Here is a 22,220-nt window from a genome sequence, read left to right on the forward strand (position 1 = left end):
ATAGGATTCGATTTTTGATTCAAAATAAAAAATAGGAGACATTAAGTAAAGATAACATAAGATTGGGGTTATGATTGAAAAATACGTGACATTGCGAAAAGAAGATATAGTATTACGGCTTTGATTCAAAAATAGAAGGCATTCCTAAAAGAAAATTCCGGATTAGGGATTTTATTCAAAGCCGATAAATAGGATATTTCCAAAAATAAAACATATGATTAAAGTTTTGATTAAAGACTGAAAATTAAGAGGGTTTGATTAAAAAAAATGCAGATATTCCGTAAACAAAAAATAGGATTAATATTTTAATTTAAAAATAGGCGGCATTCTGAAAAGAAACATAGGATTAGGGTTTCGATTGAAAAATATGGACATTCCAAACAGTAAACATAGGATTATAGTTTTGATTCAAAACCAAAAAATAGGAGACAATTCGTAAAGAAAATGAATGATTAAAGTTTTGATTAAAAACGAGAATGGGTGACATTCTGAAAAGAAAACATGAGATTAGGATTTTAATTGAAGAGAAGGAGACATTAGGAAATTAAAATATTGGATTAGTGTTTTGATTCAAAACTAAGAGGCATTACAAAAGAATTGATCAGTGTTTTGATTAAAAAATAAGAGACATTTTGAATGGAAATATAGAATTAGGGTTTTGATTCAAAACCAAAAAATAAGAGATATTCCCAAAAGAAAATATAGGACTAGGAATTTGATTAAAAAATAGGAGTCATTCCTAAACAAAAAACATAGAATTAGGATTTTCATTCAAAACTAAAAAATATTAGTCGTTTCGACAAGAAAAGATTGGATTAAGTTTTTTGATTCAAAACTAAAAAATAGGAGACAATCTGAAAATTAAATAATATGATTGGGATTTTGATTGAAAAAGAGTAGAGTTTCCAAAAATAAAACATTCGATTAGGTTTTTGATTCAAAACAAAAAATAGAAGACATTCCAAAAAGAAAAAAAATTAGGATTAGGGTTTTGATTCAAAACAGAAAAGTAGCAGACATTACGAAAAGAAAATATAAGATTAGTGTTTTGATTAAAAAATAGAAGACATTCTAAAAATAAAATATAGGATAAGGGTTTTGAATAAAACATCAAAGGCATTCAAAAAAAGAAAACATATTATTGGGTTTTGATTCCATAATAGAAGACATTCTGAAAAGAAAGGATATGATTAGGTTTTTGATTGAAAATTGAAGCATAGGAGACATTAAAAAAAATAAGAGATATTCCGAAAATAACATAATATTAGGGTTTTGATTGAAAAATAGGAGACATTTCGAAAAGTAAACATAGGATTATAGTTTTGATTCAAAACCAAAAACTAAGAGACATTAAAAAAAAAAATAGGCTTAGGGTTTTGATTCAAAACAGATATATAGAAGACATTTTGAAAAGAAAATATCTAATTAGGGTCTTGATTGAGCAATAGAAGAAATTAGTAAAAGAAAACATATTATTAGTGTTTTGATTCCAAAGTAAGTGACATTCCGAAAAGAAAACATAGGATTAGGGTTTGATTTAACAACTAAAAATAGAAGATAATCCAAAAGGAAAACATACGATTATAATTTTGATTGAAAAATTGGAGACATTCTAAAATGAAAACAAATTATTAAGGTTTCATTCAAAATGGAAAAATAGGAACCATTCCAAAAAGATCACATGGGGTTAAGGTTTTCGATTCAAAACTGAAATATGGGAGATCTATCGAAAAGAAATAATATTATTAGGATTTTGATTTAAAAATTGGATACTATTCAAAAAGAAAACATAGGAATTGCATCTTAATTCAAAAATAGGAGACATTCAAAAAAGAAAACTTAAGATTAGGTTTTTGATTGAAAAAAAAGGAGACATTCCATTAAGAAAACATAGGATAATGATTTTGATTCTAAACTAAAAAATAGTTCACATTCCGAAAGAAAAATATAGGATTTTGGTTTTGATTCAAAACTATGTGACATTCCGAAATGAAAACATAGGACTATGGTTTTGTTTTAAAACTGAAAAAATAGCTGACATTACGAAAAAAAAATTATAGAATATGTGTTTTTATTGAAAAATTAGAGATAATCTGAAAAGAAAATATAAAATTAGTGTTTTGATTCAAAAATAGAAGACATTCAAAAAAGAAAATATAGGATTACGGTTTTGATTACAAAATGGAAGGCATTCCGAATAGAAAACAAAGGATTCCATTTTTGATTGAAAACTTAAACATACAGGACATTTCAAAAATAAAACATAAAGTTAGAGTTGTCATTGAAAAATAGGAGACATTACGAAAATAAAACATAGGATTAGGGTATGTTACGAAAGGAAAATATAGGATTAGTGTTTTGATTGAAAAATAGGAGACAATTCATAAAGAAAATATAGGATTAGTATTTTGATTAAAAAAAAGAAGACATTCAGAAATGAAAACATGGAATTAGGGTTTTCATTAAAAAAAGACATTCTTATAAGAAAACATGGGATTAGGCTTTTGATTGAAAATTGAAATGTAGGAGATATTCCAAACATAAAACATAAGATTAGGGTTTTCATTAAATAATAGTAAATATTACGAAAAGAAACATAGGATTAGGCTTTTAATTAAAAATTGAAGGCATTTCAAAAATAAAACATAGGATTATTGTTATGATTCAAAACTGAAAAATAGAAGCCAAGAAAATAGGCGGCATTGTGGAACGAAAAAATAAGATTAAGGTTATGATTGAAAAGTAGGAGACATTGCGAAAAGAAAACATAGGTTTAGGGTGTTGATTAAAAAATAGAAGACATTCCTAAAAGAAAATATAGTATTAGGGTTTTGATTAAAAAATTGGAGACATTCCTAAAAAAACATAGGATTTTGGTTTTGATTCAAAAGTAGGTGGCATTCCAAAACGAAAACATAGGATTAATGTTTTCATTCAAAACTGAAAAATAGTAGACATTATGAAAATAAAATATGGGATTTAGCTTTTTTACTGAAAACCGTAAAATAGGAGACCTTACCAAATCAAATAATAGGATTAGAATCTTTACTAAAAATAGGAGACATTCCAAAAAGAAAACATAGGATTGATGTTTTGATTCAAAAATATGAGACATTCCAAAAAGAAAAAATAGGATTAGATTTTTTATTCAAAACTAGGACACATTCCGAATTGAAAACATAGGAATAGGATTTTGATTCAAAACCAAATAATAGCAGGCATTTCGAAAAAAATATAGGATTAGTGTTTTGATTGAAAAATTGGAGACATTTAAAAAAGAAAATATAGGATTAGGGTTTTGATTCAAAAATAGATGACACTCGGAAAAACAAACATATGATTTGTGTTTTGATTCCACAATTGAACACATTCTGAAAAGAAAACATAGGATAAGGTTTTTTGATTGAAAACCGAAACATAGGTGGCATTCCAAAAAATAGGATACAATCCAAATAGAAAGAAAAATTTTGTGTTTCGAATGAAAAATAGTAGACATTATGAATAGTAAACATAATAAATTCTTGTGTGTGTGTGTGTGTGTGTGTGTGTGTGTGTGTGTGTGTGTGTGTGTGTATAGAGATATATTATGTTTGAATAATCAAACATAATATTCTAGTGAGTCCTTGAAACTTGAAAATCAAACATTTGTTTCAACATAATATATTCGTATATATATATAGTATGTTTGAATATTTAAACATAATATTGTATATATATAGTATGTTTGAATACTTGAACATAATATTGGGCATCTAAATTGTAATGGATTTTCATTCTCCTATATTTATGTCAAGAGTGATGTAAGCAACTAAGCATTTAAAGAACTCTAGAGAAAATTAAGTGGATGTGATTCATTGAGAAACATTTATACATTTAAGTCTTGAAACATTATATTTATTGTACTTATTTTCTACCAAAGTAATTCAATTCAAAACGTGCATATATATTTTTTAATGATGAAAAAATGATTTAACCTTTCATGCTAATTTTATGATTTTAATCATAAAAGTATTTATCTCTTACTTTCACATTGTGTTGTAGCTTATCGATTAGTTGAATTCTCTTTAATACCACTGGATGTGTTAGGTTAGTCTTATCTAGAATATTGGCATTTGACATTTATTCAAGTGAAGCACATTGCAAAGGTAAGTGCTGTGTATTTTTTATTTTTATGAATTTAAAAACATAATAGATTTTTATGAACTATAATAGGGTCACATGTTGATGATATTTCATGCCACTAGATATACAACAATTAACCATTCCGGTGCTTTAAACCATCACTAGAAATTGTAATGTTCAATATAGCAATGATTCGATATTCATACAGTTTTCTCTTTAAACACAATATTTTAATTGTTAGAGGTCCAATAAACAATGTTCACTGATTCCATCCTTTTATAACACAGTGCTTATTAAAATGAATTCAGAAAGAAGTTGGACGTATGCTAGGCTTAAAGATTGAGTTTCTGAATCCTGATTTTTTTACAAGGAATCCATGAATTTATTGAGTTTGCAAAGAGGCACCCAGAAATGTATGGATGGAATCAAAATCAAGTGTCCCTATAATCATCGTAAATGTCAAAATTGTGCCTATTTGGATGAAAATACAGTTAGATATCATCTAATGAAGTATGGATTCATAAGTACTATTACAGATGGATTCTCCATGGAGCCTAATGAGTCACATAATGATGCTCATGGTGAATAGGGTGTGACCGCTAAACTAGTTACAAGTGTTAGACCATCATCATATAATATATATAAAGCATATGGTCATAGATGTTGAAAGGCTTGATTTCTCACCTAGTTCTATGGATGAACCTCCAAAAGTGTCTCAGAAATTGTTTGATATGTTAAGAGCCACTAACCAAGAAGGATGGCCGGGTTGTGAAAATCACTCACAACTATTAGTGGTTGCAAAAATATTAAATATGAAGGCAGAACATCATTTATCAGAAAAGGTGTTTCAATGACCTTTGCCAATTTTTGAAAGAAATATTACCGGCAAATAATGCAATACCAAGTAATTTTTACAACACAAAGAAGTTAGTTCAAGGCTTTGGTCTACTGGTTGAGAAAATTAATTCTTGTCTTAATGGATGCATGATATATTGGGGAGGAGACGGTGAACTAATGAGTTACAAAATTTGTGAACATCCCAGGTATAATCGATGACAATGTAGCTCATATATAAAAAAAATATTTCATACAAGAAAATGTATTACTTTCCTTTAACGGCAAGGCTACAAAGAATATATGCATCAAATGTAACTATAAAAGAAATGAGATGGCATGCCGAACATGAGACTGAAGAAAGGGCCATGCACCATTGTTCTGATTGTCTTGCGTGGAAGCATTTTAATAACATCTACCCTTTATTTGCAGTAGAAAGTTAGAATGTGCGATTGGGGTTGTGCATTGATGGATTCCAACCTTTTAGGTAGTTAGGTCAGCAATATTCCTCTTGGTCAGTAATAGTCACTCACAATTTGCCTCTTTCAATGTGTATGAAAGAGGAGTATATGTTCCTAACGGTGATAGTTTCAGGCCTAAGAAACCTGAAAGATATGTTGGATGTGTATTTGCAGTCTCTCATTGCAGAATTAAAGCAATTGTGGGAAATTGGAGCTGAAACCTATGATGCATTAAGAAAGAATAATTTTCAAATGCGTACTGCACTCATGTGGACTATAAGTGATTTCCCAGCATTGTTGATATTGTCTAGATGGAGCACTGCAGAAAGAAAAGCTTGTCTATATTGTAAAGAATATTCAGATGCATTTACTTTAACAAGATGTGGGAAGTAATCATGGTTTGATAATCACTGCAAGTTCTTACCTCCTAATCATCCATTTAGAAAGAACAAAACTGCTTTATGGAAAAATAGAATGGTCACAAAAATGGCTCCCGCTATCCAAACTAGTGAAGAAATCCTTAAAGAAATACAAGATCTTAAGCTAAAAGAGCAATAGATACTGGTGCATATGAGACCAATAGCTACATTGCTAAGATTACTTTGGGAGGAGAAAATATAGCATTTTTTGGGATTTACCCTATTAGCGAACAAATCTAATCTGTCACAATCTTGATGTTTTGCATGTTTGAGAAAAATGTGTTTGAGAACATATTTAATTTTATGATGAATGTCAAAGACAAGACCAAAGACAATGCTAAATCAAGGAAAGATTTGAAAGAATTTTATTATGTACCTGAGTTAGAAAGAATTGATGCTACGGGGAAATATCCTAAAGCATGTTATACTTTGGATATATAGTCAAAAATTGAGCTTTGCGAATGGCTTCAAAATCTTAAATTCCCAATTTGATATATGTCAAACATGAGTAGATGTATTGACATGTGAAAGCTGAAGTTTTTTTGGTATGAAAAGCCATGATTGTCATGTCTTTATGCAAAGATTACTTCCAAGAGCATTCAAGGAACTACTTCCATCATGTGTTTGGCTGGTATTAACAAAATTGAGTAATTTTTTCAAGGAACTCACTTAGACTATAATTCGAGAAGAAGATATGTTAAGGCTTAATGAAGAAATTCCTTTAATCCCTGTAAGCTTGAGCATATATTTCCTCCAAGCTTTTTTGATTCAATGGAACACCTTCCGATGCACTTGGCTTATGAAGCATGGATTGTGGGTCAAGTATAATATAGGAGGATGTATCCATTTGAAAAGTGAGACACATAATTTATTAGTGTATCCTCTTAATATAAATAATGTTTATCACTTGACATATACAAATGGAACTTTTTAGGTATCTAAGAATATTAATGAATAATGTCAGAAATAAAGCTAAGGTAGAAGGCTCTATATGCAATTCCTACTTAATCGAGGAGGCATCATTATTCTGCGCACATTATTTTAAACCACATGTGAAAGCAAGGCTTTAAAAGGTGCCACATAATGTTGACATTGAAGAAGATATAATAGAATATTCTGGCAATTTATCAATTTTCACATGTCCTGGAAGGACATTAGGAAATTCAAGAATCAAGTATCTTACAAAAGAAGAATATTCGACGGTATAGATATACATTTTATTAAATTGTTCAGAAGTCCAACCATTCATAAAGTATGACAATTTATTTTCAAATTCAAGGCTTGGTTTGCTTTTAATTTTATACTTATTTTATTTTGTTTTAATATGTGAAGTATCTATGTTGATGAGTTACGCTCAATGTATCCGCAGATTGAAGATAGACACATTGATAAAAAATAAGAACATGAATTCGCGATGTGGTTCTACAATTTTACACATGATCCCTCCAAAAAATATTTCCAATCAATTCTTGAAGGACTTGTCAAAAGGACCACTGAGAAGCTATAAATCTTATAGTGGATGCATAGTGAATGGCTATAAATTTCATTCAACAAGTCACAATTCAGATAGCACAACAATGAATAGTGGTGTATGCATAAAGGGTACGAACTATACTACAGCTAAAAATGAATACTACAGCCAATTTAGGAAGGTTTTGTGCTTAGAGTACCCAGGATTACCAATCAAACAAACCATTTTTTTTAAATGTGATTGGTTTCATCTAATACCAAATGCGGGAACATAATGTCATTTGCAATATAAACTTGTGGGCATTAACCATAAGTGGTTCTTCAAGAATTATGAGCCCTTTGTTCTTGCCCTTCAAGAAACACAAGTTAATTATACAACGTACCCTAGCTTAAAGCGTCACAAAGTTGATTTGTGGGCAGCATTCAAAGTAAAAGCTAGATCCATTGTAGAGCTTCCTAAACAAGTTGTTGGGACAACATTAGTATCATGTGAAGCACCTTTTCAACAAGATGAAATGGAAGCCCCTTTGATACACATCAATGTCTTTGATGCAAAACAATCTCTAAATGATTCAAATGGGGAAGATATTGAAATAGATGATGAAGAAGTAGAGAGTGTAGAGGAGCCTCTACTTGAATCAGAAAGTAATAATGAAGGGGATGAAAATGATGAATTTGCAGAAATTTAAAGTGATAGTCAATGAATTAAGGTAAATCTATAAATAAAATGGGTAACAATCAAATTAAATAATAATAATAATAGTATTAATTTTTACTTGTATTATATTTGTATATATTTTGATGTGGTAGTGATTGTTCAGGCAAGATGAGAGGAGGTCGTAGAGGAGGTTCTACTTACAGAGGCATGCCAGATTAGTTTAGACATATCATTTTACTTGCAGATCAAGAGACTACCTTTATGCACGATAACCATAATGACGGTTCAGCTTTAACAACATAACGGATTCCAGCATATGTTACTTCTACTCCTTGTACTAGTGGAGGTGCTACTCATGATGGTGGTTTTCCAATTACACCTTCTAGTGGAAATCCAACATCATCATTGGATGATTTGGAACATGCTATAACTTTGGAGAGAATGCACATACAAGTAGTGAATGGAGTGTAAGTTTAAAATTTATTAGTTTTTAAGTATAATTGTTTGATGCAAGCAATTTATTTTGTTTATTGTTTTTAACTTTTATCTTGGTTGTTATTGTTTTTGTTTGTTTATAGTTTTCATCCTTCTAATGTTTGTCCTCGACAGATCACATCTATCTTTAAGGAAAGGATGAATGAGAATGGACACTGTTGGAAGAATATTTTTGAAGAGACGAAAGACTTCTATTGGAATGAATTACAAGTTTTTAATTAACTACTAGTTAAAATAAAAATTAATGTTATTTATTTGTTGTTTGTTTTGGCATGTATAAATTTTGTTTCTTTTGCTTTCATTAACTTAGAAATTATATGTATTGTTTTTTTTTATTTCTTTATTAGAGAAGTTGATTGCTTAATCTCTTACTCTCTTGTCATAATCAATCAATGATAGGATTATCAAATACATTATTTAGGTCAAAACCTTCATTTATAAACAAGAGCAAAGATAAGTTTCATTTCTCAAAATTTTTTTGACCATTTCGTCAGCCTTATGTTTAAGCTACTTTTCTCATCTATTTCAATTAATCTAGAGGTATTACTTTGACTAAGTATCTAATCAATTAATTACTTAACAAGCATTAACTTAAATTTATGACAATTTCATTAATTTTTTTAATGTTTTGATACTTATCACTTATCTACCATATGTAGTTGATGTATTCATTTCCATGTTACACTACAAAACACTTCATCTGGGATGAGTCAATTTTGTCTATTATCAAGATGGCATGACAAAGCAAAGCTGCAAAATGTTATAGATCATTGATGTGTGTCTTTAGAAAAGGTAAAAAAAAAGGATATGCCATTAACACGGTGTGGCAAATATGGAATGAAGTATGAATTCCCTGGAGTTTAAAGCTCGAAGCTTGAAATTTTCTGCAAACCGTCTTACTGAGGTTGAAGGACCTGGATCTGGTAAATCCTGGCACTCAAGTGGTTCCATTTCCCTCATATGTCATGCAGAGAAATTGCTAATGCATTTTTATTTGTATAAATATAACTTTATTCTCCATATAATATTTCTAACAATAATTTCAAGTTAATATAAGTTATATTATTGTAGCGATCGAGGCTTGGTCATGAGCCTCTTCCATGTGAGCTTTTTGAAGCGACAGGTACAAAGAAGGGTATGTCTGACCTTATTGATGCAAGAGCTCAGGCCATCAAGGTAAATAAATCAAATAACTCATTATGTGTATTTGAGTTTTGAATGAGTAATTTATTTATATATATTTAAGTAGTAGACTTTGTTTACAATTTATACGTTTTTAATTGATTATGTTAATCACAATATTTGACTTCTCAATTTTATTATGGCAGGATCGTTAATTGAACCTTGTGGATCAAGCATTACAAACACAAGAATAGGGTAATGAGCCTTCTATTGTGGGCAAAGCGAATATATTCCTTCAAGCTGTGGGAGGGGAAAAGAAACGTCGGGTTTATGGAGTGGGCTCCCAAGCATATATTTTCTATCCCTAATTATTGCAGATCTCATCTATAGGTGCATCATTTATGGACCTACATGCTAATATTAGACAATCATGCGATATTGTTGAATTGCTTCTTATTTATAGGTACATCATCCAAGGAGTTACAAGTTAAGATTACACAACTGAATGAGATTATTGATCAGCTACATGATAAAAATAAGGGGCTTTAAGAGAGTTTGCATGAGATGAAGGATGATAACAAGGGGCTTCAGCAGAGTCTACACGAGATGAGGGAGGAGAGAGATCGGTATCGTGAACAAATATTACGTCAAATGCAGGATATGATGATGGAGCTCGATGCCAGAGTCTTCAACGCTCAAAGTTCACTTTGGATTCACAGCCAGCTAATGATGATCATGATATTGACCATCTAAATGAGTTGTAGTTTATTAGTTATTTGTTAGTATGTTTCTTTTGTTAAACTTTGTTTTCGGACATTTGTTTTCTACATGCATTAATGAAATCATTATTTGTTAGCTTTATTAGTTGGGAAAATTAATTTGTTACAACAAGCATTGTATATATCAATTATATAAATAAATATAATATTTTATTTTTTTATTAATTAGGATTTTTGCAATGGATTAGAAACACATTAATATGTTTTGAAAATATAATTATATATATATATATATAAATTCTAGCAATGGATTTGCAATGGATTATTTTTTGTTTCTAATCAAAAAATAAATTTAAAACATCCCTAGATCCATTTCAAATCCGTTTCCACATTCTAGAACGGAAATTATTCTGTTCAAATCCATTGTTAAATTTGAAAGGGGTAACAGAATTTATTTCATTCCTAACCCCTTTTAGAAGTTAACAACGGTTGTTACAGAATTCAGTAATGATTTTGAAACGGAATAATTTCGGTTGCAATTTTCAAAATTTAGAAACAGAATTTATTTCGTTACAAATCTGTTGCAAATGTCTGGAATGGAATCCTATTTTGTTTGTAAAAAATTAGCAATGACCCTTTTAGAAACTGAAAATTTCTATTTCTAATTCGTTGCTAAAGTAAATAAGCAACGGATTAGAAATGGAAAATGATGTTTGTAAAATGTAATTTTCTTATAGTGATATAGACATATATATATATATATATATATATATATATATATATATAAAGGGCGATATGTCTTTATGACGATCACTTGTGAGTTAATCCCTCATCACTGCACACGCCACAAGGGAGACTTATTTTTAGTGCCGCTAACAACTTGAACTAAGTAGTTTTGGTTATAAATTTTAAATTTATTATTAATAATTAGAAATTAATATTTCATGACTAGATTTAAGAAAATTTATAATTATCAAAATTTATTCCACAAAAACAATTTTTCCAATGAAAATATAATAAAAAAATAAAATTATTTATCCAATATTTTAGAAACATATACATGAGCCGTTTGTAATTTTAGAAACGGATTCCCTAACCCGTTTGTAAAATTACAATTGGACGAAGGATCCGTTTGTAATTTTACAAACTTGAAAAAAAAATCCGTTTAAAAAATTACAAACGGATCCTCGTTCGTTTGTAATATTACAAACAGATTCCCATATATGCTTGTAATATTGCAAACGAATCCCTATCGATTTGTAAAATTAGAAACATATCCTTCTATCAGTTTGTAATTTTATCTTTTAATTATTCATATTTTATTTTTAAAAATCATTTTATCTCAAAATTGTCAATACATCTAGGAAATTTAAATATTGTAACTTTTTTAAAAAACTTATTATATTGTTTCTATGTTTAAGTTATTATATCTATTTTAAATTGTTAATTATATATATATATATTAATTATTTTTAAAAAATTATTGGTCTGGTTTATCTAACTAAGTTATTTCAAAAAATTCCCAAAAAAGTTTTACCCTAAAAAGATATAATTATAAAAGGATTTAATAATCTATAAAAATTATATCTAAAAAATAGTTATTATATTTTTAAAATATATATTTTAAATTTAAATTAATAATTATAAATTAATATTTCATGTGTACTATTAAGATAATTTATAAATAAATAAATCAATTCAAAGCAATAATTTTTTTTCAAAAAAAATAAAATATCTATATATATATATAATCAACATTTTAAAATATTGAAATAATATTCATTAAATCCTAATCCTATAAATAAGTATCTCCATAATATATTTTAAAACAAAGATTATACTCATACATATACATAAAAATTATTTATCAATTACTCAAATAATCATCTTAAATGAAAAAAAATATTTTTAATTTTAGCAACGGAAGTTTGTTTCCATTTCTAATTTACAAATGGAAATATGTTCCATTGCTAATATTAGAAACAAATTTGTAATCCATTACTAACTTACAAACGGAATACAAATCCGTAGGTAATTTACAAATGGCGTTATGAGCCGTTTCTAAAATAGAAACGTATTAGCAATAGATGACATTTACATTTCAAATTTTGAAACGGACGTAACCGTTTGTAAAGTTGAAACGGATGAGTAATCTGTTACTAATTGGTTGCTAATTAGTAACATAACAAGTCTGTTGCTAAATTACAGTTTCTAATTCAACATCTTCTTGTAGTATTAGTAAATGTCAAATTTATTCTATAGCTATGGATTTGACCGTCACTATACTAACGGAATAAAATCCTTCAATATATATCTTATCTATTATGACAATTTTAAAGTATTGATGGTAAAAAAAGTCTATAGCTACGAAATTGGACCTGCACTATAGATAAAATTCAGAATACAATAATATCTATACTAACGGAAAAAAATCCGTCAGTAAATATCTTATCTATGCAGACAGTTTTAAAGTATTGATGGTAAAAACAGTCTATAGCTACGAAATTTAACTATCACTACAGATAAAATTTAGAATAAAATAACAATTATACTAATGGAACGAAATCAGTCAGTAAATATCTTATCTATTGTGACAGTTTTGAAGTATTGATGGTAAGAATAATCTTTACCTATGGAATTTGACCGTCACTATAGATAAAATTCATAATACAATAATAGCTATATTAACAGAATAAAATCCGTTAGTAAATATCTTATCTATTCTAACAGTTTTAATGTACTATTAGTAAAAATAGTGTATAGCTACGGAATTTGACCGTCACTATAGATAAGTGTCAGTATATGGTATAAGGGAAGTCCAAAAATATTGATTCACCATGCTACATAGCTTTTATAGTATGAGAAGATGACCTCATTGAGCTTCAAAACAAGCAGATCAAAACAAAGATCAACCTACAAAAACCAACATATAAGATTAGGGTATGGAGAATCACAATGTGAAAGCTTAAATAAAATGTCACCTATTTTATACATTCTAGTTTGAAGAGATGGTTGTGTTAAAGTGGTTTACAAAACACAATAAGAGAACTAATAGATGTAACACAGTGCCACAGCTTGTCCAATTCACATACCTCAGCTTCAATTTCATTATATAGAAATTGTTGCGTCAACGCAGATAAGCCAACAATTACTATCTCAGATGAAAGATTCTGCCTAGTTGGCCGTCCCCCCAGCCATTACTAACTTAACCAAGAAATTCTGCTTTGGCGGCCGTGCTAACTAAGGATCACTGAGTGAGCTGAGAAATTCTTCCTAGCTGAGTGTACTAGTAAGCCTTCACAAACTCAGCCTAGAAATTATGGACTCAGTCGAGAAATGCTTTATTATTAGGATTGCTTGTCATCCATCACTGACTCAGCTAAGAAATTTACCTAGCCGGCCATGCTAACCAGCCATTATTAACTTTGCCAGGAAATTGTGCCTATTCGGCTAAGCAGGCCAACCATTACTGGCTAAGGAGTTGTTTGGTTACTTGTAAGTAGTTGTAATGTAAGTGGGTGTTTGGTTTAATGTAAAAGTTGCACTTACACGAAAATAGACTTACATCGTAGTCACTTTTACAACATTTTAACTTACATCAAAATTTGCTGTAAGTTGAAATACAGTTAAACTAGTGCTATTCATTCACCATCATATTCATATCATATTTAGTTAAAAAATATTTAATAAACTAATTATCTTTAAATTTAATTATAAATTTTTTTAATAATTAAATTAAATTAATATTAAAAAAATATATTATTAAAATATTTTTTATTGAAAATATTATACTATTTTCAAAATTAATTACAAAAACATTTTAAGTAATAAAATTAAATAAATAATATAATTTTCTAATTTAGTATTTATATAATTAAATATTTTTATCATAAATTTTTTATAAAATTCATAAAATTAATTATAAAATTTTTTTATAATTGAGAATATTATAAAAATAATTAATAGAGTAAGTATTTTTAAAATTTAATTATAAATTCTTTCAAGTAATAAAATTAAAGAACTATTAAATATTTTTAAATTTAATAATAATTTATTAAATTAATTATTGTTTTATTTAAATTAATTTTTACAAATACTACTTAATAATAATTATTATTATTATTATTATTATTATCATCATCATTATGGGTTAATCTCACAATCTCACTTACATGGTAACTGTACCTTTAAACTTATATCAAACTAAACAAATAAAAAGTAAATGCGGTATTTCAAGTTACAACAATCAAAACAGTAATGATGTAAGTTAAAAAATACAACATTTTTTCTTACACTGTAATTTTACTTACAGATAACAAAACAATCCCTAAGCCAAGAAATTCTGCGTAGCTGTAATACCAGCCAGCTATCACTAACTCAGCCGAGAAATTCTGCCTATCCAGCCATCCATCACTAACACAGCCGAGAAATTTTACCTTAGTTGTCCGTGTCAGGCCGCTGTCATGAACTCAGTTGAGAAATTCGGTTTAGCTGGCCAGGCCAGCTAACCATCATTTACTCAGCCAGGAAATTCTGTATAGTCGGCCAGGCCATCTAGTCATCACTAACTTAGCTGAAAAATTCTGCCTTGCTGGCCATGACTGTAAGCCATCATTGACCAGATGAGAAATTCTTGTAAAGCAGGTGTACCAACCGTTTATCATAGACTCAGACAAGAAATTCTGTCTAGCTGACTGTGTGAGTAAGTTATCACTGATTCAGTTAAAAAAAATTTCCTATTCGGGTATACCAGCAATCGATCACGAACTTAGCTGAGAAATTCTGCCTAGCCTAGCGTGCGAGCCATCCATCACGGACTTAGGCGAGAAATTATGTCTAGCCGGCCAAGTTAGAAAATAATCACAAACTTAGCTAAGAAATTATGCATAACAGGCTAGACCCGCTAGCCATCACTAACCCAGGCGAGAAATTCTGCCTAGCTGGCCGTGCAACCCAGCCATCACTGACTAAGCCGAAAAATTCTGCTTAGCCTGTCGTGTTATCTAGGGATCACCGTGTCATTTGAGAAATTCATCCTAGCTGGATGTACCAGCAAGCCATCACAGACTTAGCCAAGAAATTACTGACTTAGTCAGTAATTTCTGCCTAGCTGGCCGCCCAACACATACATCAATGATTAAGCCGAAAAATTCTACTTAGCTTGTCATGCTATCTAGGGATCACTATGTCATATGAGAAATTCATCCTAGCCGGATGTACCAGCAAGCCATCACAGACTTAGCCAAGAAATTATTGACTCAGTCAGTAATTTATGCCTAGTTAGCTGTGCAACCTAGGCATCACTGACTAAGCCGAAAAATTCTGCTTAGCCTATCGTGCTATCTAGGGATCACTTTGTCATCTAAAAAATTCATCATAGCTGGAAGTACTAGCAATCCATCACAGACTTAGTCGAGAAATTACTGACTTATTCAGTAATTTCTGCCTAGCTGGTCGTGCAACCCAGACATCACTGACTAAGCCGAAAAATTCTGCTTAGCCTGTTGTGCTATCTAGGGATCACTGTGTCATCTGAGAAATTCATCCTAGCCGGATGTACTAGCAAGCCATCACAGACTTAGCTGAGAAATTACTGACTCAGTCAATAATTTCTGCCTAGCTGCCCATGCAACCGGCCATCACTAACTAAGCCGAAAAATTCTGCTTAGCTTGTCATGCTATCTAGGGATCACTGTGTCATCTGAGAAATTCATCCTAGCCGGATGTACCAGTAAGCCAACACAGACTTAGCTGAGAAATTACTGACTTAGTCGGGAAACTTTTCCTAGCCTGTGTGCTTCCATCCATCATTGACTCAACCAAGAAATTATGTCTAGCCGGCTAAGATAACCAACCATCATTAACTCAGCTAGCCACCCATCACTGACTCAGCTGAGAAATTCTTACTAGCTGGCCATGCCATCAAGCTACGCATTACTCAGCCGAGAAATTCTTTATAGTTTACCGTGACAGGCATCCATCACTAATACAGCAGAGAAATTTTGCCTCGTCGGCTATGCTAGGTAGCCATCTCTGACTCAGCTTAGAAATTCTGCTTTACCTACTGTGCCAGACAAGCATCACTTAATCAGTTAGGAAATTCGGCCTAGCCAGAAGTGCCAGCCAGCAAGTACAACTCATCCGAAAAATTCTGCCTAACTGGTGAGTCCATCAAGCAATCACTGTCTCAAAAGAGAAATTCTGCCTATCCGGCTATGCCCCCCCATTCATCACTGACTCAACCGAGAAATTTAGTCTAGTTGGCCAGGCCAGCCAGCCTTCACTGACAAAGTCAAGAAATTCTAACTCGCCTGTCGTGCCAGCTGGCCATTACTGTCTCAGCTGAGAAATTCTGCCGAGCCAGCCATGCCCCCAAGCCATCACTGACTCAACCTAGAGATTCTGCCTAACTAATAGTGTTAGCTAGGGATCACTGAGTCAGTCGAGAAATTTTTTCCTAATCGTAGGTATCAACATGCTATCACGGACTCAGTTGAGAAATTCTTCCTAGCTGTATGTGCTTGCCATCCATCATTGACTGAGGCTAGAAATTCTGCTTAGCCAGCCATGCTCACTAGCCATTACTGCTCAGCCAAAAAATTCTTCCTAGTAATCAATGCCAGCTAGCCATATTTGACTCAGCGGAGAAATTTTGCTTAGCCGCCAGGTCAACCAGCCACCATTGACTCAGCCAGAGCAATTTTGCATAGCTTGCCAAGCCATGCACTCATCACTGACTTAGCCGAGAAATTCTGCCTAGCCATGTGTGCCAGCCATCCATCACTGTCTTAGTAGAGAAATTTTTCCTAGTTGGCCATACAAGTGGGCCATCATTGACTAACGAGTTTTTTGGTTACCTATAAGTAGCTGTAATTTAAGTGGTTTTCCATGTAAGTGAATGTTTGGTTTGATGTAAAAGTTGGACTTACATGTAAGTAGACTTACATTGTTGCCACTTTTATGGCATTTTAATTTCTAGCAAAAATTTGTTGAAAGTTGAAATATAGTAAAAAAAGTGGTATCCACTTACCATTATACTCATATCATATTTAATTAAAAAGTATTTAACAAACTAATTATCTTTAAATTTAATTATAAAAATATTTTTAAGTAATAAAATTAAATAAATATTAAAAAAATTTATGATAAAAATATTTTTTTAATTGAAATTATTATAGTCTTCCTTTCGTAATGTCTCCTATTTTTCAATCAAAACCATAATCCTATGTTTTCTATTTGAATGTTTCCTATTTGTTAATTTTTTAATCAAACTATAATCCAATGTTTTCTTTTTGTAATGTCTACTATTTTTCAATCAAACCCTTAATCCTATATTATTTTTTTTTGTTAGGAATGTCTCTTATTTTTTAATCAAAGCCCTAATCCTATATTTCGTTTTTTGAATGTCTCCTATTTTTCACATTAGAATCAAAACTCTTATCCTATATTTATTTCAGAATATATCATATTTTTCAATCAAAACCCTAATCCTATGTTTCCTTTCCGTAATGTCTCCTATTTTCTAATCGAACCCTTAATCCTATATTTTCTTTTCCAATGTCTTATATTTATCGGTTTTGAATCAAAATTCTAATCCTATGGTTTTTTTTCGAAATGCCTCCTATTTTTGAATCAAAACCATAATCTTATGTTTCCTTTTCGTAATGTCTCCTATTTTTGAATCAAAGCCCTAATCCTATGTATTCTTTTCAGAATGTCGCCTATTTTTTCCACTAGAATCAAGAACCTAGTCCTATGTTTTATTTTTTGGAATGGCTCATATTTTTGAATGAAAACCCTAATCCTATGTTTTCTTTTCGTAATGTCTCCTATTTCCTAATCAAAATCCTAATCTTATGTTTTGTTTTCCAAATGTCTCCTATTTATCAGTTTTGAATTAAAATTCTAATCCTATGGTTTCTTTTCATAATTTATCCTATTTTGAATTAAAACCGTAATCCAGTGTTTTCTTTTCGGAATGTCTCTTATTTTTCAATCAAAACACTAATATTATTTTTCTTTATGGAACACCTCCTATTTTTATCGTTCTTGTATCAAAACCATAATCCTATATTTTTTTTAGAATGTCTCCTATTTTTTAATCAAAACCCTGATCCAATGCTTTATTTTTGTAACGTCTCCTATTTTTCAATCAAAATCCCAACCCTACGTTTTCTTTTCTTAATGTCTCTTGATTTTCCCATTTCAATAAAAAACCTAATAATAAGTTTTCTTTTTCGAATGTCTTCAAATTTTGAATCAAAACTCTAATTGTATGTTTTTTTTTAATGTCTCCTATTTTTCGGTTTTGAATCAAAACCCAAATGCTATATTTTCTTTTATGAATTTTCCTATCTTTCTTTTTTGAATAAAAACTTTCATCCTATGTTTTTTGTTTTGGAATGTCAAAACCCTAATCCTATATTTTCTTTCCGGAATGTCTCCTATTTTTAATTAAAATCCTAATCCTATGTTTTCTTTTTAGAATGTCTCCCAATTTTTGGTTTTCAATCAAAAACCTAATCGTAAGTTTTCTTTTTGGAATGTCTTCTATTTTTTAATCAAAACCCTAATCATATGTTTTCTTTTCAAAGGCCTCCTATTTTTTGGTTTTTAATCAAAACCCTAATCCTTTTTACATGACTGAATATGCGTGAAAACCGCAAGTGCACGGGTGTCGAAGTAATAAATCCCAGGTGAGTGGGTATCGTATCCACAGGGAATAATGAATAGAAACACAACGATCGCTATCTAACTATGATGAGAATAAATCGATGGTATGATGAATGAGATTGATATAAAAAGAGATAAAAGAAATAAGAGAGAGAGGCACAATAATTGAGAGGAAAAAGGCAATTGATGTAAATGGGGTACTCGGATATTGTTCCACCTAGGATTATTCTTCAAGTGGAAAACCAATTATTATGCTTTCTAACTAATGCATCAATGAGTCATGGAGATCCTTCAATACATGGTCTCAAATCTAAGGCCAACCATGCCTAACTCTATACATGTCGCAGAGGAGAAATTGAATAATCTCTCAACCTCACACTCGTATAGAATCACAATGAGTTCTAGGGATTCCAAGTGTTAAATCCTCTTCCTAGATGTAGACCTAACCCTTTGGTCCAGGCGGAAGGTCCCTAGTCACAATTAAGCCCTAGGTGCTAAAATCACTTCAATGCTTCACTACGTTGCCTCTGCAACTAAGCCCTAGCGGAAGGCCATCCCTTAGCCCATTTACTCTACTATGACCTTATAGAACTTAAGGAAATGGAGGTAAGATAAATCACACCAGAGGGGAAAGGGGACGTTCTGCTACCTCTCGACTCACCCTCTCGACCCTCTCCAATTTAGCTTTGTCTAACTCTCGTGGTGTGTCACTCACTCACAAGGGTTACCAAGGTGAACTCTCAACCCTAGTGTTACTCTAAGGGAGCATTCAATCAATCAAGCATTCAAGATTGGAACTCAAATAAAACATCAATTAATGAAAGCATAACAACAAAGTTGAATGAAACAAATACATCCTAGGATTCACAAATCCAAGTACCAACTAGGGGTTTACCTCTCCATGGAGCTAGTTACAATCAATGAAATCGAATGTAAAAACAAGTAATCTATAGAAAAACCCCTTCGATAGTCGTGACGATGGTCTTGTGGAGAAGCCTCTACTCGTCCAAGGGTCCCTTTGTCTGGCCTAGGATACACCTCACCAGATCTGTGCCGACGAAAGCTCTCCCACTAATCTTCTTCCAAATGGAGCGTGATGTTAGAGCCGTAGAACCTCTTCCAATCCCTAGCCAATACCTCTCAAAACTCTAGCCGCCGCCCTCTCTCAAGTTGGGGAAAAGATGGAGAAAAGAATGCTGAAATCAGGCTGAAAAACAGCTTTAAATAGGCTGGAATCGGGCATCCACACGGGCCTGTGGATGTTCCGCACACCCTTGTGGAACTTCCACAGGGGTGTGTGATTTTCCACACGCCCGTGTGAATTCTCTGGATTTCTGATTTTCGGCCGGCTGTGGCTGTGAACAGTAACCTGCTACAGTACCCGCCAAAAATACTCCCGAATCCACTTTTCATCGAGGCAACATAAACGGGCACACGTTTATGTCGTAGATCGCGTCGCTTCTTCAATAAACGGGTTCATTGGTGAAGATCTTGCTATCATTGCACAAATTGGGATACGCAAATGTGCTTGCCTTCGTGCCCCTCCAACTCATTGTAATGGCTTGAATATATGGAGGTTGGCACACATTCACGTATCTTAGAGCCCCACTTGTGTCTTCGCGTTTGTTGCTTCCAAGATTCCACTAAATAGTGCGTTCACGATTTACTTTTGGCTTCTTTTCTTAATACTTAGCTTCACAACCCTACATGCGCAAAAGAACACAAATACACATGTATTAGCGCTTAAACCTGATAAAAGTCATGCTCATCGTAAGGAAAGAATACTTCACATTCTTAACACACAATCACTTATCACCTTTGTTTTCTTTTTGGAGTGTCACCCATTTTTTAATCAAAACCCTAATCCTATGTTTTTTTGTTGGAATGTCCCCTAATTTTCGCTTTTCAATCAAAAATATAATCCTAAGTTTTCTTTTTCATAATGTCTTCTATTCTTGAATCTAAACCTTAAAACTTTGTTTTCTTGGGAATGTCTCCTATTTTCAGTTTTGAATCAAAACCCAAATGCTATGTTTGTGTTTCAGAATGTGTCCTATTTTCGTTTTTGAGCCTATGTTTTGTTTTGAGAATGTCTCCTATTTTTCTGTCTTTAATCAAAACCTTAATTCTATGTTTTCTTTTAGGAATTTCTCCTGTTTTTCAATCCAAACTGTAATCCTATGTTTTCTTTTTGGAACATCTTCTATTTTTTCAGTTTTGAATCAAAACAATAATCCTATGTCTTCCTTCGTAGCGTCTCCTATTTTTCAATCAAGACCTTAGTCCTATGCTTTCTTTTTGGAATGTCTCCTATTTTTTGATTTTTTAATCAAAAGCCTAATGCAATGTTTTTTTTGGAATGCCTCCTATTTTTTTTAATCAAAACCCTAATCTTATGTTTTCTTTTCGGAATTTCTAATATTTTTTTAATTAAAACCCTAATTCTATGTTTTCTTTCGAATATCTTCAATTTTTCGCATTAGAATCAAAGCACTAATCCTATGTTTTATTTTCGGAATGTATCATATTTTTTATTCCAAACCCTAACCCTATGTTTTCTTTTCGTAATGTCTCCTATTTTCTTATAAAAACCCTAATCCTATGTTTTCTTTTTGAAATGTCTCTTATTTATTGGTTTTGAATCAAAATTCTAATCCAATGGTTTTTTTTCGGAAAGTCTCCTATTTTTGAATCAAAACCCTAATGCTACGTTTTCTTTTCGTAATGTCTCCTATTCATTAGTTTTGAATCAAATCCCTAATCTAATGTTTTATTTTCGGAATGTCTAATTTTTCAATCAAAACCCTAATATTATGTTTTTTTTATGGAATGTCTCCTATTTATTGGTTTTGGATCAAAACCCTAATATTATGTTTTCTTTTCAGAATGTTTCCTATTTTTCAATCAAAACCCTAATCCAATAGTTTCTTTAAGGAATGTCTCCTATTTTTCCTAATTCTAAGTTTTCTTTTTGGATTCTTTTGATGGGTGTTTAGAAAATCTAAAATGTGTCCTTTCAAGGTGTGAGGAGACAAATTTAGTGCTGAACTGGGAGAAGTGCCATTTCATGGTAAGAGAGGGGATTGTGTTGGGTTACAAAATTTCTGGTAAGGGAATTGAGGTGGACAAAGCCAAACTCAACACGATTGCGAATCTTCCCCCACCTATGTCCACGAAGGATGTTCGAAGTTTTCTTGGTCATGTTGGATTTTATAGAAGATTTATTCAAGACTTCCCAAAAATATCC

This window comes from Dioscorea cayenensis, chromosome 17 (assembly GCF_009730915.1).
Source record: "Dioscorea cayenensis subsp. rotundata cultivar TDr96_F1 chromosome 17, TDr96_F1_v2_PseudoChromosome.rev07_lg8_w22 25.fasta, whole genome shotgun sequence".
NCBI classification, from domain to species: domain Eukaryota; kingdom Viridiplantae; phylum Streptophyta; class Magnoliopsida; order Dioscoreales; family Dioscoreaceae; genus Dioscorea; species Dioscorea cayenensis.